Here is a 13,746-nt window from a genome sequence, read left to right on the forward strand (position 1 = left end):
ATGGGGAAATGGTAATAAAGGAATACGAATAGGAACAGAGGCACTTTGAATGTAAGTTTAATTGTTCTTACATTTAGAAATGTGTTAAATTTATGTGTTCAAAAATAATTTAAAAAGGATTGGGGGTTGTGCCAACATATGTGTATTCTAGGAGTGAATAAGAAATGAATATGTTATGGATAAAGAAACCCTCATTCTCTCTGTAGGAGAAAGAAATTAAAAATAAAGGAAGAAGGCTATATAATGTACTCTGTGGTGCTGGATTAAGAATTAGAGATGGCAGTATAAAATTATGGTTCTATCACTCAGTTTGAATTTATGATTCTATGAATCAGATGAATCCATGCTTCTGTGAATCAGTATGAATTCATGGTGTGATGAATTAGCTGAATTCATGGTTCTATGAATCAGTATGAATTCTTATGAAGACTAGCCCCCTAGAAAAACTCTGGTCTCCAAACATGGGACTTTGTGACTTAGAGACTTGGGACTTTGTGACCCTCTCCAAAATGACTTAAGCCTCATTTACTCCTAGCCTCGAGATTCTGGAATTTGCAGATAACAGGTTACATGTCCCCTCTCTTTAGGTTTTAGCTATGATTTTTACCTAAGACTTGATATGCTATTTTATTCTTTTTAACCTTGTTATGAGCAGACACATGCATAATTCTTCCAGACTTGTTTAGTCAAGAGCAGAAAACCTGAACAATGTGGAATGTTCCTAAGTAAGAAAGCACATTTTTTCCTAACAGGAAAACTTTACTAGTTTTCTTTTTAAAATTGAGGTATAATTGACATATAACATTATACTAGTTTCAGATGTACAACATAATGACTTCATATTGGTGTATATTGAAACACAATAAAAGTCTAGTTAATATCCATCCCCATACTAGTTACAATATTTTTCTCTTGTGATGAGGACTTTTAAGATCTACTCCCTCACCAACTTTCCAATATGCAATACAATATTATTAACTATCGGAGAAGGCAATGGCAAGCCACTCCAGTACTATTGCCTAGAAAATCCCATGGATGGAGGAGCCTGGTAGGCTGCAGTCCGTGGGGTCGCTAAGGGTCGGACACGACTGAGCGACTTCACTTTCACTTTTCACTTTCACACATTGGAGAAGGAAATGGCAACCCACTCCAGTGTTCTTGCCTGGAGAATCCCAGGGACGGGGGAGCCTGGTGGGCTTCCATCCATGGGGTCATACAGAGTCAGACACAACTGAAGTGACTTAGCAGCAGCAGCAGCATTATTAACTATAGTCACCATGCTGAACATTACAAGCCTGTGATTTATTAAATAACTGTGGTTTGCACATTCTGATCCCCTTCACCAATTTCACTCCTGTAACTTCCTGACTCTGTCAGCCACCATTGTTTTGTCTGTATTTCCATGCAAAAAATATCTTAAGGACCCAGATAACCACGATGGTGTGACCACTCACCTAGAACCAGACATCCTGGAATGTCAAGTCAAGTGGGACTTAGGAAGCATCACTACAAACAAAGCTAGTGGAGGTGATGGAATTCCAGTTGATCTATTTCAAATCCTAAAAGATGATGCTGTTAAGGTGCTTCACTCAATATGCCAGCAATTCAGCAGTGGTTACAGGACTGGAAAAGGTCAGTTTCCATTCCAATCCCAAGAAAAAGCAATGCCAAACAATGTTCAAACTACTGCACAACTGCAGTCATCTCACATGCTAGCAAAGTAATGCTCAAAATTCTCCAAGTGAGGCTTCAACAGTACATGAACCGAGAACTTCCAGATGGTCAAGCTGAATTTAGAAAAGGCAGAGGAACCAGAGATCAAACTGCCAACATCCATTGGATCATAGAAAAAACAAGAGAATTCCAGAAGAATATCTATTTTTGCTTTTACTGATTACACCAAGTTCTTTGACTGTGGATCACAACAAACTGTAGAAAATTCTTAAAGAGATGGGAATACCAGACCACCTGACCTTCCTCCTGAGAAATCTGTATGCAGGTGAAGAAGTAACAGTTTGAACCAGGCATGGAACAACAGACTGGTTCCAAATCAGGAAAGGAGTACGTCAAGCCTGTATATTGCCACCCTGCTTATTTAACTTATATGCAGAGTACATCATGAAAAATGCTGGGCTGGAAGAAGCACAAGCTGGAATCAAGATTGCCGGGAGAAATATCAATAACCTCAGATATGCAGATGACACCACCCTTATGGCAGAAAGCAAAGAGCCTCTTGATTAAAGTGAAAGAAGAGAGTGAAAAAGTTGGCTTAAAACTCAACATTCAGAAAACTAAGATCATGGCAGCTGGTCCCAACACTTCATGGCAAATAGATGGGGAAACAATGGAAACAGTGAAAGACTTCATTTTGGGGGGCTCCAAAATCACTGTAGATGGTGACTGCAGCCGTGAAATTAAAAGACACTTGCTCCTTGGAAGAAAAGTTATGACCAACCTAGACAGCATGCTAAAAAGCAGAGACATTACTTTGCCAACAAAGGTTGGTCTCGTCAAAGCTATCATTTTTCCAGTAGTCATGTATGGATGTGACAGTTGGACCATGAACAAAGATGAGCCCGAAAAACTGAGGCTTTTGAACTGTAGTGTTGAAGAAGACTCTTGAGAGTCCCTCGGACTGCAAGGAGATCAAGTCAGTGAATCCTAAAGGCAATCAGTCTTGAATGTTCACTGGAAAGACTGATGCTGAAGCTGAAGCTCCAATACCTGAGTCACCCTGATGCTGGGAAAGATTGTGGGCAGGAGGAGAAGGGGATGACTGAGGATGAGATGGTTGGATGTCATCACCAACTGAATGAACATGAGTTTGAGCAAGCTCTGGGAAATGGTGAAGGACAGAAAGCCTGGTGTGCTGCAGTCCACGGGCCGCAAAGAGTCAGACATGTGGAATGTCCACTGTAGGAAGCTTGCTGAAATCCATATATTAGACTTTCCTGGAGATTCAAATGTTCATAAGGAAACAGAAAATCCAGACTCCTCTCAGGGTGGGGAAATCTCCATGAACACCTCCCATGAGTCTCTTGTCCTCAAATCCTTATATTCAACAAGAGCTGGAAGCACATATAATAAGGTTTCAGGTGATCTTTACAGGTGGCACTGGTGGTGAAGAACCCGCCTGCCAACGCAGGAGACATAAGACACACAGGTTCGATCCCTGGGCCGGAAAGATCCCCTGGAGGAGGAAATAGCAACCTACTCCAGTATTCTTGCCTAGAGAATCCTCATGGACAGAGAGGAGACTGGCAGGCTACAGTCCACGGGGTCGCAAAGAGTCAGACACAACTGAAGCGACTTAGCACACACAGGTGAGGTATAGGTGGGGTGTACCTCTCAAGTTACTCAAGTTCATACTTAGCTTAAAGTTAAAAAGGCTAGAGTCCACCTTGAAAGTCACCTGTGACTCTGGGGACCACTCAAAATCCCAGTTAACCAAGATCTTGGAAAAGCCCCTCCAGGCTCATCTGGGAAAGAAAGTGATAACAAGGGCAGTTTCCCCTATAAAGAGGCTCTTTCCTGCCCTCTCATGGGTGAGTGAAGAAACCCAGGGGCCCCTGGGAGGACCCCCACCTGGTGATATCCATAAGCCCTCAGAGGTCAGGAAGTCTTGAATGTTCATTGGAAGGACTGATTCTGAAGCTGAAGCTCCAATACTTGAGTCACCCTGACGCTGGGAAAGACTGTGGGCAGGAGGAGAAGGGGATGACCGAGGATGAGATGACTGACCTCAGAGGTCAGACTGGACAGGAAGACAAGCCACCTTCACAGGCCCCCTCATACAACTCTGTGGGCAGAATCTGTGACAGTGAGTCTGTTGTGGGGACTGACAAAGGCAGCCTGGAGCCCAGGCCAAGTCCGGCATTGCTAGGAATGAACCACGGGAAGAAGGTGGGGGGCAGGCCTCCCCAGACTCCTGCTCTATCATGACAGTCATAGACCTCGACACATGGTCTCAATCTTCCAGGGCCCAAGAGGTCATGGATGGGGACCCTGCTTGGAAAAGTACTTTCAAACCTAGTGTGCTGATTAAATTCCAAATCTGCAATATGGATCTCAGGAGATCATGGTCCCGAAGGCCCATAAAAGCCCCTCGTTGAACAGAGTCCACAGCCTCAAGTCCAGAAGATCTACACTTTGAGGCCCGGTGTTGTAAGCCTGAGTTCCAAGGGTTCAGAGACCGGCAGAAACAGGCTCAAGGCTGTGTCACCACTGTGCTCCTTCAGGATGGCGCCACCGACACATTTCTCAGACTGTTATTCAGATGTTTTCATTGCCCCAGACATCTTGGTTTCTCAGGAATCTCTGTCTGGCTTCCAGCCCTTGTCCTGTGGAGACTCATCCAGTTCCCAGAAGCTCCATGACCTTGAGTGGAGGGAGAAGCCACGGCCAGCAGGAAGCCCTGAGACAACAGCCCAAATATAAGAGCCTGAGCAAGAAGTTTGTCCCCACTGCCGGGAGACTTATAGGAGGCCCAAACTAGGACAGCATAAAAAGGGCTGGCAGTTCGGAGGGCCTACCAGGCCTGTTCGAGAGTAGGACTGCTGAGGCCCAGGCTCTTGGGACAGTTGTACAGATCCTAAGGGAGAAGATGGCACCTCACTGTGGACCTCATGCCTCCGAGTTTAATTGGTTCAAAGGAAAACTCTGGGCCCCATTAGTTCTGCATTACTACTGCCACAGGCTTCTCTCTACCAAGAGTGAGGCAATATACATGCCGAGATGACCAAGCTACCCCATGGGTCATGGCTGCCCTAGAAAGAGTAAGTGGACCAGTCCCAGGGACAGCAGGTGGACCTTCCCACCCAGGGAGCCAGGTCTGCCCCTCCCCCCACCAGGCAGAACCTTCAGCATGGATCAAGAGTGACAAGTGTCCCAGGCCATCCTCTCCACTGTCCAAGGTACTGCCTCTTTAAATAAACCTCTTTTGGTCAATCAGAACATGCTTGTCACAGCTTTCCTGGTAGAAAAACTCATCTCCAAGAAAAAAAACGCATACCATGCAGCTGAAAACTTTTCTCTCTCATGTTAGCACATCCTCTCTGTGCTAATGGCTTCTTCCTACCACAAAGTTTACTGTTTCCTGAAATAAATGTTTTTTTTCTCATGAACAGCGGTGGCCTCTCTGCACCTGCCGGGGGGAAGGGAAGGGGTCAGGGTTCACTCTTCTCAGGTGCCTGCTTTGTCTTCCAGATTGGACAGGGACATGGAGGGAGGGTGACCCCAGTGTGGACACTCACCCTCACCCCAATTCCCTCATTGCACCCCAGTTTCCACAATAACCAGCATTTCGGAAACAAGCAACAGCATTCAGGACATGCCAAGGTGAACTAAACCTAAAGACCACTCCTTCTCAGGATCCAGCTCAGTCCTCTCCTGCTCTCTCTCTACCTCGACCTTGTGCGGCTGTGGGTGGGGGTTTGGGTTGCAGAGGCTGAAGTTCCCCTCAGGCTCAGAAGGTGTCAGAGACAACTTCTCATGTCAGAATAAGGACGGGAGCTTGGGGGCAGTGCTGGCCCCGAGTGAGAAGTGGGAGAAACCTTGTCCTCGTGTCACGGTGGGATAGATGACGCTGTCCCTGAAGTCCCTCCTCTCCCAGAGGGAAGTGGAATGAGATGAACCAGGAGCATCACCCTCCCTCTGCCTTTCTCGTGCTCTGGAGCAGAGGCGAGGATGAGGACCACATTCCCGGCTCTGAGGGTGTACAGTGTGGAGCACGGAGGCCCCCAAGGACTGGCCCACCCTGCCCCAGAGGAGGGGACAGCCATGTTCACAGCGCCCACCTCCCCTGGGGAAGAAGCAGGGGTGTCACTGTGTGTGCAGTCACCTTACTGCTTGAGGGTGGGATGCTGTGCCCCTAGGGTGGGATGCAGGGGAAGGAGGCAGGTGGCAGAGGTGTCCATAGATGGTGCAGTGACCGAGGGGTCCCTGGCGTCCCACCACCATCTACAGGTCCAGAGGAAAGAAGCTAGAGGCCCATGGCTCACGGTGGCCCCACCCCAGAGTGCCCCCTTACTCCAGCTCCCAGAGCCCAGACAGAAGGAGAACACCTAGAGCTCCTCCACAGAGGGCCATCGGAGCCTCTGAGCAGGGAAGCTTTCACACGACTGGGAGCTCGGGGCAGACTCATGGTCTGTGATCCAAGGAGGCTCTTAGGGAACATGTGGGACTCAACAGGCCCAGGGACTGTGCTGGTGTCATAACAAGTGTCAACTACTATCAGTGTGTCAGAACCCCAACATGTAGGACCAGGACCTGGGAGGGAAGGGCAGCGGCACGGGCCTGCTTGTACTGTCCCCATCCTCCAGGGTGGGCCCAGCAGTGGGGGCTCAGAGCCTGAGAGAGGGGCTCAGGGCACAGAGTGACCTCCAGAGCTCAGAAGAGTGGGGCACAGAGCAGGGAACTTGAGCCTGGCTGCTGCTTAGTTCTCTTAGGGGCACCAAGAGGTGAGTGCCAGGGTGCCCTATAGTCTCCTGTCTGGAGGAGTGACACAGAAGGGATATTGACAGAAAAGCAAGAAACCAGGAGGGGAAAAGTCCCTGCGCCCTTCTCCTGCCCTAAAGTGCAGAAAGGACAGCAGTGTAGGGCCCCCCACTTTGTGTCTCTACATGGAGAAACACAGTGTCCCAAACGGATCTCCCACAAACCCACACTGACTCCACAACACTGACCCCACACACAGACCCCCTAATCCCACACAGACTTCCCACAGATAAAAAGTGACCCCACACAGAGACCTCAGACAAACCCACACTGATCTCCTATAGAGACCCCACTAGGCCCTCACAAAGATCTGGCACAGATCCACACTGACCCCACACAAGGACCTCTCACAGACCCATACTGAGTAAACTCTCCCAGTGACCTCTCAAATCGTTATGCAGAGATCTGTCTCTGAGACCTCCTACACAGACCTCACAGGCGTTCTTTAGAATCTGAGTATCCACTCATTGACAAGGCCTTCATGGTAGGTCTGATGTCATTTATGTGCATCAGTGTTTGGAATGTAAATTGGTACAACTCATATTTAAAACAGTGTGGAGATGCTTCAAAAAATAAAATTAGAATACTATGTGATTCAGCAATTTCACTTCTGGTCAATTAGCAAAAAGAAACAAACATTTTTATCTGAAAAAGTTATCAGTGCTTTTCTATGTTCTCTGAAACATTAATCACAAAATAATGGTACAGAAAGAAACTTCCTGTTTGTGGTAGGTAAATAGATAAAGAAAGGTGATACACACACATACATAACATACAAAATGAGATATTATTCAGCCTTAACAAAAGTTAACCCTGACGTTTTCAAGAACACTGAATGAACTTAGAGAACATTATTCTAAGTAAAAAAAGCCGGACAGTATCGCTTACATGTGGAATCTAAAAGAAAAACAAGGAATCATAGAACAGAGTAGAAATTGTTGTCTGCAGCTGGTTGTGGGGGAAATGAGAACAGGTTGGTAAATGGATACAAATTTTTCAATATAAAATGAGAAACAAAATGAAGGAGTAAGATCTGAGGAGCTAATGTACAGCATGATGTCTCCTGCATTGGCAGACAGGTTCTTTACCACTAGTGCCACCTGAAAAGTCCCTGAATGTGCAACCTGGGTTGCTATCACACGTGTAAATTTATAAACTTGGTGAATGGTCTGATTTAATAAAATGTGTCTGAAAAAAAAAATTAATGAAGCCCTTCCCCTCGGTTGCTCCTTCCGGGTTGAGGCATGGCTCAGCATGGACTTTGGACTTAACAAAACTCCTCCTAGATGTCTGTGGGCTTCAAGGCCAAACAGCTGCTCTCCACACCTACTACACTCCCCTAGCACATCAAATCCTGGTCACTTAGTGGGCTTTGTTACAAACAGAAGCCCTCATGGGATGAAGATTATTCTCTGGCAAACTCACATCCCTATTATATGATGGATAAGGGATTCCTCCTAAGGAGTGACCCAGCATGGCCACAAATGCCTCTGGGCTAAAACAGAAATAGTACCATTACAAAGAGGCTAAACCTGACATAGTAAGAGAAGACTTCCAAAGTCATTCTCTGAAGCTACCATCATCCTGATACTAAAACCAGACAAAGATGATACCAAAAGAGAAAATTACAAGCCAGTATCTTTTATGAATATAGATGCAAGAATCCTCAACAAAATACTAGTAAACCAAGCCCAACGACACTTAAAAAGGGTCATATACCATAATCAAGTTTGATAAATCTCAGGGTCATAAGGATGGTTCAATATATACAAAACATTTAATCTGTTCAGTTCAGTTCAGTCGTTCAACATGTCCGACTCTTTGCAACCCCATGAATCATAGCAAGCCAGGCCTTCCTGTCCATCACCAACTCCCGGAGTTCACTCAAACTCATGTCCATTGAGTCGATGATGCCATCCAGCCATCTCATTCTCTATCGTCCCCGTCTCCTGCCCCCAATCCCTCCCAGCATCAGAGTCTTTTCCAGTGAGTCAACTCTTCGCATGAGGTGGCCAAAGTATTGGAGTTTCAGCCTCAGCATCAGTCCTTCCAGTGAACACCCAGGATTGATCTCCTTTAGAATGGACTGGTTGGATCTCCTTGCAGTCCAAGGGACTCTCAAGAGTCTTCTCCAGCACCACAGTTCAAAAGCATCAATTCTTCGGCGATCAGCTTTCTTCACAGTCCAACTCTCACATCCATACGTGACCACTGGAAAAACCATAGCCTTGACTAGATGGACCTTTGTTGGCAAAGTAATGTTTCTGCTTTTTAACACACTATCCAGGTTGGTCATAACCTTCCTTCCAAGGAGTAAGCGTCTTTTAATTTCATGGATGCAATCAGCATCCACATGATTTTGGAGCCCAAAAAAATAAAGTCTGACACTGTTTCCCCATCTATTTGCCATGAAGTGATTGGACCAGATGCCATGATCTTTGTTTTCTGAATGTTGAGCTTCAAGCCAACCTTTCCACTCTCCTCCTTCACTTTCATCAAGAGGCTTTTGAGTTCCTCTTCACTTTCTGCCATAAGGGTGGTGTCATCTGCATATCTGAGGTTATTGATATTTCTCCCAGCAATCTTGATTCCAGCTTGTGCTTCTTCCAGCCCAGCGTTCCTCATGATGTACTCTGCATATAAGTTAAATAAGCAGGGTAACAATAGAAAACCTTGACGTACTCCTTTTCCTATTTGGAACCAGTCTGTTGTTCCATGTTCTAACTGTTGCTTCCTGACCTGCATACAGGTTTCTCAAGAGGCAGGTCAGGTGGTCTGGTATTCCCATCTCTTTCAGAATTTTCCACAGTTTGTTGTGATCCACACAGTCAAAGGCTTTGGCATAGTCAATGAAGCAGAAATAGATGTTGTTCTGGAACTCTCTTGCTTTCTCCATGATCCAGTGGATGTTGGCAATTTGATCTCTGGTGCCTCTGCCTTTTCTAAAACCTGTTTGGACATCTGGGAGTTCACGGTTCACATATTGCTGAAGCCTGGCTTGGAGAATTTTGAGCATGACTTTACTAGTGTGTGAGATGAGTGCAACTGTGCGGTAGTTTGAGCATTCTTTGGCATTGTCTTTCTTTGGGATTGGAATGAAGACTGACCTTTTCCAGTCCTGTGGCCACTTCTGAGTTTTCCAAATTTGCTGGCATATTGAGTGCAGCACTTTCACAGCATCATCTTTCAGGATTTGAAATAGCTCAACTGGAATTCCATCACCTCCACTAGCTTTGTTCATAGTGATGCTTTCTAAGGCCCACTTGACTTCACATTCCAAGATGTCTGGCTCTAGGTGAGTGATCACACCATCGTGATTATCTTGGTCGTGAAGATCTTTTTTGTACAGTTCTTCTGTGTATTCTTGTCACCTCTTACATCACAACAAATAACAAAAATCACATAATCATTTAAACAAATGCATAAAAAGCATTTGATAAATGACACAAATTCTCACCAAAGTGGATATAGAGGGAACATATCTGAGCATAATAAAAGTTACTTATGACAAACCCCTAGGCAACATAATACTCAATGGTGAAAGATTGTAAGCTTTCCCACTAAATTCTAAGGATGCCACTAAGCATCCCACTAAGTCAAGGATGCCTACTACCACTACTTCTATTCAACACAGTATTGAAAGTCCTATCCACAGAAATCAGACAAAAAAATAAAAATAAAAGGTATCCATTTTGGAAGAGAAGAGATAAAACTGTCATGTATAGATGACATAATACTCTATAGAAAACCCTAAAGCCTCCACACAAAAACAATTAGAATTGATAAATGAATTCAGCAAGGTAGCAGGATACAAGATTAATATACAGAAATCTGCTTGAAATAATAGAGAAAGTAAAAAAAATTGTTTAAAATTATGTCAAAAAAATAAAATACCTAGGAATCAACAAGGACATGAAAGATTTACACACTGAGAACTATAAAAGCACTGACAAAGGCAAATGAAGATTATTCAAGGAAATGGAAAGATATCCTATGCTCTGTGGTTAGAAGAATTAATATTGTTGAAATGGTAATGCTACCCAAAGCAATCTGCAGATATAATGCAATCCCTATCAAATTACCCATGATATATTTTTTTTTACAGAACTACAATGACTAATCCTGGTCTTCCATGGTAGCTCAGTGGTAAAGAATCTGCCTACCTGGAGAAGGAAATGGCAACCCACTCCAGTATTATTGCCTGGAGAATCCCACGGACAGAGGAGTCTGGCAGGGTACAGTCCATAGGGTCGAAAAAACTTCAGACACAACTTAGCAACTAAAGAGAGAGAGAATCTTAAAGCTGTCAGAATTATCACTTATAGAATATAAGACTGCAATGTTACAAATGTTTAAAGAAATAATGTAAGTAGTTGCAAAGATGAGTAAGCAACAAAAGACTATCAGAAATGAATAGGTAGACTTGAAAATAAAAGGGAATTTCTGGAAAAAAAAAAAAAAAAGAATCTGCCTACCAATGCAGGAGATGCAGGTTTGATTCCTGGGTTGGGAAGATCCCCTGGAGAAGGAAATGGCAACCCACTCCAGTATTCTTACCTGGGAAATCCCATGGACAGAGGAGCCTGATGGGCTACAGTTCCTGGACAGGACTTAGTGAATAGATAACAAAAATAAATAATCCGAAAATTTATACAGACCCACAAATGACTCAGAAAAAGAACAAAGCTAGAGGCATAACGCTCCCATGCTTCAGACAATACTACAAAGCTACATCATCAAAAGAGTGTGATATTGACAGAAAAATGACATACGGATCAACAGAACAGAATGGAGAGCCCAGAAATAACGCCACATTCCCACAGTCAATTAATCTTTGACAAAAGAGGCAAGAATATGCAATGGTCCAAAGACCATCACTTCCGGAAATAGTACTGGAAAAGTTGGACAGTCACAAGCAAATCAATGGACAGTCCCTCACAACATACACAAAAATAAACTCAAAATGTCCTAAAGCCTTAAATATAAAACTTCTAGAAGGGAATATAAGTAAAACATTATTTGACATAAATTGTAGCAATATTTTCTCAGGTCATTCTCCAAGGCAAAAGAGATAAAAGCAAAAATAAAACAAATGGGACCTAATCAAAATCACAAGATTTTGCACAACAAAGGAAGCCATAAACAAAACGCAAAGACAATCTATAGTTGGGAGACAATATCTTGAAATGATACAACCAACAAGGGCTTAATTTTCAAGATATACAAACAGCTTATATAGCTCAGTATCAAAAAAAAGCAACCAAATCAAAAAATGAGCAGAGGACCTAAATGAACATTTCTCCAATGAAGACATACAGATGACCAACAGGCACATGAAAAGATGCTCACATAACTAATTATTGGAGAAATGCAAATCAGAGCTTCAGTCACCTCACACTGGTCAGAATGGTTACCAACAAAAAGTCTACAAATAAATATTGGAGAAGGTATGAAGAAAAGGGAACCCTCCTACACTATTGGCAGGGAATGTAAATTGTTGCAGCCACTATACAGAACAGTATGAAAGTTCCTTAATAACCTAAAATAGAGTAACCATATGATCCTGCAATCCCACTCCTGGGCACATATCTAGAAAAGATGAAAACTCTTAACTTGAAAAGATACACGCACCCTGATGTTCAATCCCAACAGTGCAAGTAATCCTTAATCAGGGCCCTATTAGACCCCTTGGACACTCAGTTCCCCTCCTCAGCGGCCTCCTGGCAGAACCATTATGTTGGGAGCCTCTGAGATGGCTCCCTTCACCCGAGACAACACTGGAGATGCCATGCTTCAGCCCACAAAAGTGCAGGACCTAACAGTCTGAGAGAAGACAACATGGATGGATTGAGACATGAGGATTCATGCTATGACCACACCCCAGCCCATGACATGGCTGGACACAACATCCTGAATGCTGCCTCCACAACCGTCCACTATAGCCAAGATGACATCAAGGGAGACGTGCATTGGGACTTGGTTGCTGAATTGAATGTTTGCTTATCTAAATATCCTGCTAAGTAGCATTTTGCAGAGCTAACTATATGTCTACCCCAAGGCCTCCTTGCTTGCTTACTGTATATAACACTTGCCGCTTGAGTGTGAGATGGTCCTATAATTGCCAGGCTGTTCACTGTGCCTTTGAATTTTGGAAAACCAAGGTATGTGCTAAGTCTCATAACCTTTTTTACACCCTGAGCTTAGAATTCTTGCTCCAAGTTCAGTTTTACTTTTCCTGGGACACCTTTTGAAGTAGCCACTTACAGTTGAGCCCACCAAAGTTTAGTGACCTCCACCCCAACCATCTAATAATTAACAGATGCCTGCTACCCTGCTTTCTACCTCTTGCTGGCTCATAACCTGGGCAGAGGATTGCCTTTTTCCAGCCCCTCGCCCAACCCACTCCCACCATCCCCCAGTCCCAGGCTCTGACACTAATAACTCTTGTGACTTAACTTCCTTTGTGCGTATGCACTGGAACTATGCCTTCAATCAGAACAACACTGAGGGTTTCACTTCCTGAACATGGAGCTTGGATGCTGAGGGAGCTGCCGGCCAGCTCCCTGTGTGGCTTGTGCCTCCTCGCTCAGCAGGCCGTAATCTACATATTCTTAAAGTAACACACCAGATAGGTCCTGCGAACACACCTCACCCCAACACACAAGGGGCCACCCCAACTTCCCTCCAACATAAGCACAACCTCCACACTCCCTGACTTCACACATACAAACCATGTTCATGCACATAAACACAGCCCCGACACACACATACAATTTCCACCACCCTGAAGACACAACCACACTCAGAATCCCTATAAAGAAACAGCTGCAAGCTGTCAAGGGGATGAATTTGGTGACACGGACATGGGCCACCTGGATTTCTCTTCAGGGAAGGCCTTGTGTCCTGAGTTGACGAGAGTACAGTTGGGAGGCAGTGTCAGCTCCCAGCTCCTTCAGGGACTGCTGAACTAGAGCGCTGCCTTGCCTACAGTCATTCCCCTTCCAGGAAAGTTCACATCTGATGGACTGATGGAGGCAGAGTTAGAAATGCCTGGCCCACTCCTTCCAACTGACGACCTCTCTGAAGAGACAGTCTGGCTCCTCAGCTCCCACGGGGCAGGGTGAAGCTGTTTTGGAGTTTGAGTCACTGTTCAACAGCCCCTCTGCCCAATCCTTTCTGTTTCCACTCCTCACAGGTGTTGCTTAGTAAATATCCTGTTCCCTAAACTCTCTGATTCTGTTTTCCAAAAAA

This window comes from Moschus berezovskii, chromosome 7, assembly GCF_049115385.1.
Source record: "Moschus berezovskii isolate FMDL1 chromosome 7, NW_MosBer_1.0, whole genome shotgun sequence".
Taxonomy (NCBI): Eukaryota; Metazoa; Chordata; class Mammalia; order Artiodactyla; family Moschidae; genus Moschus; species Moschus berezovskii.